A 10,618-nucleotide genomic window follows, 5' to 3' on the forward strand; every position below is an offset into this window, starting at 1 on the left:
AACAACAACAACAACAACAGTTGTTTGCAAGTTGGAAGAGGAGAGATGATACTGGGTAAGGTCTAGGGCAGAAGACTGGAGAACAAGGTGTTCATATTTCTTTTTCATGTACCACATCATTATATTTTTCATCAAAGAGGCTTACAAAACTTTGACACCCACCATGGGCTAGGAGTTCAGTGACAAAATGTGCCTAGAGATCGTGGAGAAAGCCATTCTCCCCATGTGCTCATAGAAACTATCATTACTTTGGTATCCCAAAAGATGCTATTTCATACATTTTATCATGAACGTTGATCCACCCATTATGAGCCAACCGTCCTCAAAGTGCTCTGATGGCTAGCAGATAAGGACAGGTTGGAACCAAAACCAGAAAGCAATGGACTAGGTACCATGCTGGCTATAAGTGACAGTACAATAAGCAGGAAGAGTTCCCTTAGGGATGTCTATAAGTAACCTGTGGTGTTGACTGATATATGACTATCCTACTGAGTATCAAAAGAACAAACAAGTCTGTCTTGGAGGAAGTACAACCAGGGTGATCCTTAGAAGGAAGGATGATAAAACTTCATGTCATATATTTTGGGCACATTATCAGAAGGTACTAGTCCTTGGAAAAAAGACATCATGCTGGGAGAAATGCAGGGTCAGGAAAAGAAAGGAAGACCCTCCAGAAGACGGACTGACACAGTGGCTATAACAACAGATTCAAGCATGTAGGAAATGATGAGGTTGGTACAGGACAGGGCTAGCTTCAAATCTATTATTCATAAAGTCACTGTGAGGCATAATCAGCTTGCTGCCACATAATAACAACCAAAACATAACTAACCTGCAGATGCTTTGAGGAAAAACACGAATATTTCAGTGGTGGCTCAGAGGACCTCTGACCTTACTGGTCACTGAGTTGCATTATATTATTTTAAAGGTTACATTATTTATGCCTAAAGTTTCTCTGCCAAGTAACAAATACAGCAGTTATCTAGTACTATGTTGTCAAAATAGGTAGTGATACTATCTCAGCAAAATGTCTGAGATGGTGGTTGGGAGTGCCTCTTATAAAATTTGCAGGCCCACAATATAAAGCACTGAATTATTTTAAGGAGACAAAGGTGCTACAAACTTTGAATTAGGGGTATGATCTAGAAAAGTTAATCCATTCAAGAGATTAATCTGAGAGGTAAGACTGTGAAGGAAGCAGTCTCTTCTAAGACTCTGGGAGATAAAGACTTAGCCTGCAGGTAAGGTAAGGAGAGAGTGGAGAACACTTGTCATTAAAGGAATGCGCACAGACGGAGGATTCTCCACAGAGGACTAAAGGGCCATTGGTGTGTCTCCGACATCCAAGTTCCACTTTCCTTCTTCATTTCCTCTGCCCAGCATAGGAACATGAAACATCTGAATATCTTCCATATGGAGAAACACTGGCAATGGTTTGGGTTTCCTCAACTACTTATGACTTTGCTCCCCGCCCCCCATTTTCACTCCATGGTACTGTGAGGAAAGGTCTTTCAGAGAACAAGATGAGAAAACAGTTGCTGTCATGTTGACCCTGACTCACAGCAGTCGCACACGTCAGAGTAGAACTGTATTCCATAAGGTTTCCAGTGATGGATTTTTGCCTCTGTGTCTGTGTTTGTGTCTGTGTCTGTGTCTGTGTCTGTGTCTCTCCCTTTTTTATTAGGACAGCATTAACATTAGATTAGATTTCCAGAAATTTCATCCAAGGCACCTCTCAAAAAAGTTCACTCTTTGCCGTCTAGTCAGCCCACTCATAGGTGAGCCTCCAATGGGTTTTCAGAGGCTATAAATCACACAGGAAGAGACTGCTCATGTGTCTGCCTCTGACAACTGATGAATCCAAGTCCATGCCACTGAATTTCCTCTAGGTACATCTTCCGTGTCTGTGTGTGTGTGTGTGTGTGTGTGTGTGTGTGTGTGTGTGTGTGTGCGCCGTCAAATTGGATCTGACTGGTACAGGAGGAGATTATTGCCCCTTCTTCTCCAGCAGAGCATCTGGTCCTCTAGGCACTTCTGAGGGAACTCAAAACTCCAACCTTTTGGTTAGCAACCAATGCGTTAACTGTTTGCTCTACCCAGGGACTCCATAAATTGAGAAGAAGTACACCAACTCTTTCAGGTCCAAAATTCTCAAACTCTCCCAAAGACAGCTGTGCCACCCTACCTCCAATCTTCTATCCTTATCATTGCTCAGTCTTTCAACTTCTACTTAATGTCTTAGCTCTCTGGTGTTTCAACCTCTCCTTATGTCTTAACCATTACTCTTCAGGACACTCCTACCAGGCCAAGAAAACTTTCTGTTTTGTTTTCTTTTGTTTTGCCTTGTTGCCCTCTGTTATAACAAGAAACCACCATGCATCATATTACATCATCCATCCTTCCCAACCTATAGATATCTCTATAAACTACACCCTCATTCTCAATCCCCACCCCCTCCGGGACCTACAAATCCTCTCTTTTCACAACAAAGACTGACTCATGCAAATATAAAATCTTGGCTTTCACAACTAGTTTCCCTAAAATGAGCTTTAAGAATCTATTTTGGAAGTCAGTAACTCAACACTGATTCCTTTGTTCTTGGCTGGTCCCTACCGCCTCCTCCCCGAAGCAAGGGATACCCTAAGCTTTTATATGTGGCAGGCAGAATTACTGGGAAAGAAAAATACATCTCATAGTATTTTAAATTATTATCCCATTACTGAAGAACGCCAGGCAGCAGTTGAGGTTGGAAATGTTGATTCTGAAGCTGCATTAATTTCATAGTTGCATGACTTTTTCCAGCAACGCTCAGAACAGTGGGTGAAAGTAGACACTTGGACTGAGATGTTGACAGGAGCAGTGGGACAGGCAAGAGAGTAGCTAGGTAGCAGAAAAAATGTCATAAAGGAGAGGGAGAAAATATTAAAGTCAAGAGAATAGATTTTCCACTGAGTCTGAAGACATGTTGATCATCAGACCTAAACCCTAATGCATGTTTTTTCTTTCAGATTTCTGCTGTAAACTATCATAGAAGGTTGCTGCTACTGTGAAAGGGCTCTACTAAAGGCTTTCCAGCCCCCTGTACATTCACCATTCACCAGGGAGTTCTGATGGCCTCGTCCATAGGGAGTTTAGCTGCAAATTCCAAGGTCACATCTCTTTGGCAGTTTGAACTCACCAACAACTGCAAAGAAGAAAGCTGAACAATCTCTTCCTGAGTGACTCATAGCCTCTGAACCCCAACAGACGGTCAGCCATGAATCGCTCTCACTTGACAGCCATGGGTGAGTGAGCAAGTGTGTTTTCACTACTACTTCACCTGGCAGAGGGCTCTTTAAAGCAAGACCAATAATATACCAATAAGGATGAGATGGAAATATTGGTGAGTCAGTTTTCTAGGATTTAATGAAAGATACCACTTACTGGGTGCTTTTTAAGAACAAAGATGTATTATCTATAATCTGGATGCTGAGATTCTCAAATCAGGAAGTTGTCCACATTGATTCCTTTACGTGGTTCTCAGGGAGGATCTGTTTCAAAGCCATCTCTTAGTTTCTTTGTTGTGGTGGTGGTAGAGCACTGGTCTGTGCATTGCTATACAGAGGTAACTCGTGGTTGCTGTGATGCTAAACACTGTGACACACTGCTGTGCCAAATGTGATAATGGTCAACAATGATAATGGTCAACAATGTTTGGTGGAGCTCCCCGATTAGAACAAGCTTGGAAGCAGAAGCGGCATCCACTTCCAAAATGGCTGCCTCCAGAAACTCTATGAACATGGAGAAATGACCAAAATTATACAAGTGTTGAGGTCTTTCATTCATAGGGTTGCTATGAGTCGTCGACGACTTGATGGCACTTTATAACAACAACTCCTAGTTTCTGGTAATGCCCACCAATCCTCGGCATGCTTTGCTGGTGATGCATCACTTCAATCTCTGCCTCTCTCTCCACGGGCTGTCTTATCTGATCTCTGTGTGTGTTTCTCTGTATCTGTGTCTCTTCCCTCTTTTTATAATCTCTCTCTTGATAGCCTAGTGGGTTAGATGTTGCACTATGATTTGAATCTATCATCAGATCCATAGGAGAAATATGGGCAATCTCCTTCCATGCAAATCATAGCCTCTGAAAACCCACTGAAGGGTCAGCTATGAGACAATTCTGACCTGAAGGCACATAAAAACGGAATCAACATTTCTAGCCTTTAGGTGGTTGTTGTGTACCATTGAGTCAGAACCAATCCATAGATGGCCCTCCAGCAGGTTTTCTGAGTCAGTAAATCCCATGAAGAAGATTGTCGATTCTTATCCAGTGGAGTAGCTGGTGGATTCCAACTGTTTGCCTTCAGGATTACAGCACAGCTTCTTACCACTAGGCCACCCAAGCTCCCTCTGCCAAACCCTTGGGTTAGAAGTGTATATTCCTACACACTAGCACTTTTTTTTAAGAACATCATTAATATTGGATTAGGACTTGTCCTATTTTTGTTTGACCTTGTATTCATGGACAACATCTGTAAATACGCCATTTCCAAACAAGGTCACTCACAGGTACCCAGAGTTAGGACTCAAGTCCATCCTTTTGATAACCCTGTTGTCAGCCTTTACTGGTCTTAGGTATCAGGTCAGTCTTCACTGTTTGTCTGTGGCAACCAACTTGAACATACAGAAAGTAAATGTTATAAAACATTCTATAATCAACAAAGAAGTTATTTTCATTAGTTCCCATGTCATTACTATATCTATTTTACAGTCACAGATTTGGAGGATTCAGAGAGGTTAGGTGTGAATTCACAGAACCAATTTACTGTCTTCATCCCTCGAACCTGGCCCCAACCCCATCTCTTTATTTTACCTCACTCCCTATCCTCTCAAGGCCACTCCATAGTTTCTTTTTTCCTAGACTTAACTCTTGACTTGTCCATACTCTATACAAATTTCTATTTCAGGTATGGCACATATGCCAAAATAATTTACCAGGGAGCTCAGGTGGCCTACCGGATAGGGCATTAGACTGCCAACCCAAAGGCAGGTTGTTTGGGTTCATCAGCTGCTCTGAGGGATTAAGATGGTCAATCTCCTTGCACATAATTTACAGCCTCTGAAAACCCACTGGAGGGTCGGCTATGAGTTGGTTGTGACTCAACAACAATTAACTGAATGAGTGAATAGCTCACGTAACTGTACACAGCACTGAACCAGAACAGAAAAGCTCAACGCCTCTAACGATTGACTCTTCACTGAAGACGTCCTGGAAAGTTTGCAGAAGCAAAAGAACTTATGTGAATAACCACAGCATTCCCGAGTTTCCGTTGCCGACAAGCCCCAAGCTCTCAGAGTTTTCCAGTCTGCATGCTAACAGATTGATTGGCGGACAGGAAAGCCAGAGGGCTTCAACTGGCCAGCCCAAGTGCACTGCCAGTTATGCTCCAGGGGAGACTGGCATTTAGGAAATGGAAGTTTCATAGGCAGATAATGTCTCCTGGACCTTTGGGTTGGAGGAAGAAAAGGGCAGGAAGGAGAACAGAATTTTTACAGTCTTGTATATAAAGATCTTCTTGTAAAACCAAACTTCAAAGGAATAGAGAATATCACTCCTTTCCAAGGAGTCTCATTAATTATCACAGCATCTCTACAAGGGAAATATATTGGAGGAATAGTTCTTAAATGAGGAAACTGAGTGTGAAATGGCTTGGTGACAGAAAAATACCATTCAGTCTATTTCCAGGCTCCCCTTCTAATGTGCTAGCAACCGTCATCATGCCATTTAGCCACTCATTAGAGGGACATTTATGGGGACCCTGCTTTATGCTGGGCTCAGTGCCAGGAGACAAGAAATAGAGTCCTTGCCCTGAAGGGTTCCATATATAACCTGGCCACCAGTGAAATTCGCAAACAGACTAAACAACAAACAAATATATGCTAATAATGGGATAAAAGTATGGACTGAGAGCAAAAGGGCTGAATAAAGGAGAGTAATTACTTTTTCGTGGGAAGATTGAAAAAAAAGACCTTCAATGAACTCTTCGGTTCATTGCAAGATTTTGAGAGCTGGCATTAGCAAAATTCTGGATTAAAAGTTTAAATAAAGCTGTAAAGTGAAGACAAGTCCTTGCTTCACAGATCTGCATCTTCATAATCTTGTCAATTTAATTCTCCCTCCCCCACACCAGCAACTGGCATAAACTCTGCAGATGTGTCAAAATCTCTAATATTTATTTACCACTTACCATGTGCCTTGAACTGTACTATAATGTTGTTGTATGAATGATCTCATTTAATTCTCTTAACAAAACCTATGACTAAGAAATATTTTTACCCCAGAGAAGGGGTAAAAATTATTTTATAGATAAGGAAGTGAGCCTAGAGGAATCAAATAAATTGCCCTAGGATTCACACTAAGACCATCAGATTCTGAGAACTGTGTTATTTTGAGAAATGCAGTTCTTGCTGTAATTAATGAGAGTGATTAGTCTTTGGATCTCATATATATTGAGTTACACAAAAATGTATGAATATTTGAGGCTGACAAATTAATTAATAGCATTCATTTAATTAAACAAAGTTAACATTGGTCTTTCATGCAACCCTGCTTTTTTCTACTTGCAATATCCAAACTGCTCCTCCTTCTCCTCAAATCCCTCTCTGTAGAAAAGTAAGTATAATAACTATTTGTGTGTCATATTGCAGGCTCCAGAGCTGAGCCAATGGACAATGATCTCACAAGTTCTAAACACTTTTATCTAAACCAGGATGGTGGATTCTACTTAAAGAGGCAGCTTTTTAAAAAAAGCTTAACTGAAAATATCCTTGACTGGGTGTGTTAAACCCAAAGTACCTAATTAGGGATGATTTAGAGTAATACTTTTCTTTCTTACTTAATATCCTCTAACCACGAAAATCCAAAGGTTTTTAAACAGAGAGACCTCAAAAACCACAGAAACTTCACTTCCAAGGGCATGATAATCACTCTGTAGGCTTTTAGCCTCCTGAACTCAGACAATGAGAACTCCAGGACTCATCTCCACAGTTTCTGTAAAGGAGAATTCTCATTACGTCCCTATTTCAGCAGAGTTAAGTAGAGTTTCCCCAACAGGTAGCCACTCGGAGAAAAGTGATTTGCCAATGGATTACATTACACAAACAGGCAATATAGAATGACATGTAAATGCCCTACTTTTAGTCTCAAATTGCAGGAGTTTGAATCCTACTGCCTCTTCTTACTATAGGTAAGAACTCAGGCTGATTATTTTAATGAGGTAAATTGAACTTTCCTACTTTCCTCATTAGTGAAATGGTAGACACTCCAAGTTGGTCAGAGACGTGATGGGTTTAGTTAAAATTTAAAAGAACCTTAAACATTTACAAATAAAAATGCCAGAGCCAGAGTCAAAACTTTCCCTCTCCTTTTCTACAATAGAATTACAGCTGATTATCTGACTGTTCAGCCTTCTTGGGTGTTGCAGGCATGTAATCAGCTTGCTAGCCAACTGAAAAACCAGAGGTTGAAACACACACAGAAGTTCCTCAGAAGAAATGCCTAGTGTTTCATTTGAAAAATGAACTACTGAAAACACTGGGGAGTAGAGTGCTACTCTGACACACACAGGCTGTTGTCCTGGTACACTGGACAGCAGTTAATTTTTATATAGCTACTCAATTGGATTGCATTTCCTTATCTCCCTTGTAGCCACATGGAACCATAATTTAATTCTTTTTCATGGGGTCATTCACTCACCCATTCATTACTGTCAATTTGGAAACAACTCATAGCTGACCCTATCCAGGTTTACAGAGGCTGTAAATCACACAGGAGAAGACTGCTTGACCATCTTTCACCCTTAGAGATGCTGGCAGATTCAAATCACCAGAGAGGAGGCCCCTGTGGTTGGAAGTGCAACTTTATTTTCTTTGTTCTTGTTATGTGCCGTCAAGTCACCTGCAACTCAAAGCAACTCTATCTATGTACAATAGATCTGAAGACTGCCCTGCCCTGAGCCAGTCTCACTGACTTCCGAACATCAATCTCCACTTTCCCAGTTACTGTATCAATCAATCCATCTCATCAGAGGTCTTCCTCTCCTGCACTGTCCCTCCACCCTTCCGAGTATGATGTCCTTCTCCAAGAATTAGTCCCTCCTCGCCATGTACCCAAAATATATGAAACAGAGCTTCAAAATCCTAGCCTCCAAGGAGAAAACTTGGTTTCATCCTCTCCAAGACAGACACATCTGTTTTCTTGGCAGCCCATGGTATGTTCATGACTCTTCTCCAGCACCACAACTCAAATACTTCAATTCTTCTATCATCCTTAGTCATTGTCCAGCCCTCTGATGCATAACAAAGACTATAGCCTGTATTAGTTGCATCTTAGTCTCTAGACTGACATCATTGCTTCTCAGTGCTCTGTAAAGGTCCCTGATAACAGATTTACCTAATGCAATTTGCCTTTTTATTTCCTGTCTGCTGGTGCCAAGACAGTCGACTATGGAGCCAAGCAAACGAAAACTTAACTATCTCAATCTCTTCACCATCCGTACTGATAAAGCCAATTGGCCCAGTGGTGAGAATCTTTATCTTCTTGATGCTGAGTTTCAATTCATATTTAAAGCTGTAGTCCTGGACCTTCTGAAGCAATCGCTTCAGGTCCTCCTCAGTTTCAGCAAGCAGGGTTGTGTCATCTGCATAACGTAGGTTGTTGATTAGTCTTCCTCCAATCCTGATGCCACATTTCTCCTCATAAACCCCAGCTTCCTGAATGATCATAAGATTGAAAAGGTATTGAGACAGGGCACATCTCTGACACAATTCCTTCCTTGTTTTGAACCATGCAGTGTTTCCCTGCTCTGTTCTGAGCACTACTTCCTGGTCCATGTTTAGGTTTTGCATAAGCACTGTCAAGCGTTCTGGGATTCCCATTCTCCACAAGGTTACTGTTGCAGTATTATCCTCACTAGAGATCATTGTCAGCCCTTCATTGGTGAGTGTGTCAAGTCTTCTTCACTTTCAGCAAGCAAAACTGTGTAATTTGCATGATGCAGGTTGTTGATAAGTATTCCTCCAAATCTGGTGCCATGTTCTTCACATACTTCTACTTCTCAGATTATTTGCTCAGCATACATGGTGAATAGATCTGGTGAGAGGATATAATCCTGATCCATACACTTCCTAATTTTACATCATGCAGTATCCTCTTACTCTGTTTGAACAGCTTCTTCTTGGCCTATTTACAGATTTCACATGACCACAATTCCTATTGTGGAATTTCTATTGTTTGCAATACTAGGTATAATACATTTATTAACCACATAATTTAATAATTTTATATAGTCAATGAAACACAGGTAAGCAAACATCTGTCTTGTATTTTCTGCTTTCACCAAAGATCCAACATTGCTCATTCCATTTCTTCTAATTCCAGCTTGAAAATTTGTCAGTTTCCTGTTTGTGTACTGCTGCATTCACGTTTTAAGTATCTTCAGCAAAATTGTACTTGCCTATAATATTAAGGATGTTGTGTTGTTGTTTTTGTTATATGCCACTGAGTCATCTGTGATTCATAGTGACCCTATACACAATAGCTCCGCTCCCTGTCCTATGCTGAGCCAATCTCATTGCCTCTGAAACATTTATCCCAGGCAGTGTGTCAATCTTTCTCATCCAGGGTCTTCCTCATCTGTGTTATTCCTTCTACCCTTTAAAGCATGATGTCCTTTCTCTAAAGACTGGTTCCTCCTGACGATAGGCCCAAAGTATGTGAGACACAGCTTCAAAATCCTTGCCTCCAGAGAACAACTTGGTTTCACCCTCTCCAGGACAAAGTTGTTTGTTTGCTTGGCAGTTCATGTTATGCTCAGTACTCTTCTCCAGCACCACAACTCAAAGGCATCAATTCTTCTTCTGCCATCCATATTCATTGTCCAGCTCTCTGATGCATAGGAAGTACTATGCAATAACTTCTGCATTGCATCATCTTTCCTTAGAAGAAGCATATACCTGGACAGGTAAATAATTTAATTAGCCAAGTAACTATCTCACAAATATCTTTACATAGATGGATGAGCACATCCAGTATTGTACCCATTTGTTGAAACACTTCAGTTAGTGTTCTGTTAACTCTTAGAATCTTGGTTTTCTCCAATGCCTTCAGTGCTGTTTTGACATCTTCCTTTAATATTATCAATCCTTGATCAAATGCTTTCTTTTGAAATGATTGAATGCCTACCTGTTTTAGGTACCATGACTCTATTCCCTCCATTTTTGTTTGATCCTTCCAGCTTAATCTCACTTTTTTGGTAGAATCCTATCACAGGTTTGTTGGGTTGTGTGTTTGTTTTTCTTGTTCATTCACTTTGAGAAATGCTGAATATGTTCTTTCCTTTTGGTTTTCTTATTCCAGATCATTGCACATTTCATTGTAATACTTGTTTTTCTTGAGTTATCCTTTGACATTTTCCAGTCACTCTTTAACTTCATCATTAATTCCTTTACTTTAATTACTCTATGTTCAAAAGCCACTTTGAGAGTCTCTTCTGACTTCCAAATCTGTATTGTCTCTTTAATGATCTCCCATTTTCTTGATGGTATAATATCCTTGATGTCATCCTACAACTGTTCT

This window comes from Elephantulus edwardii, unplaced genomic scaffold (genome assembly GCF_000299155.1).
Source record: "Elephantulus edwardii isolate Elephantulus edwardi_28Jun2011 unplaced genomic scaffold, EleEdw1.0 scaffold00012, whole genome shotgun sequence".
Taxonomy (NCBI): Eukaryota; Metazoa; Chordata; class Mammalia; order Macroscelidea; family Macroscelididae; genus Elephantulus; species Elephantulus edwardii.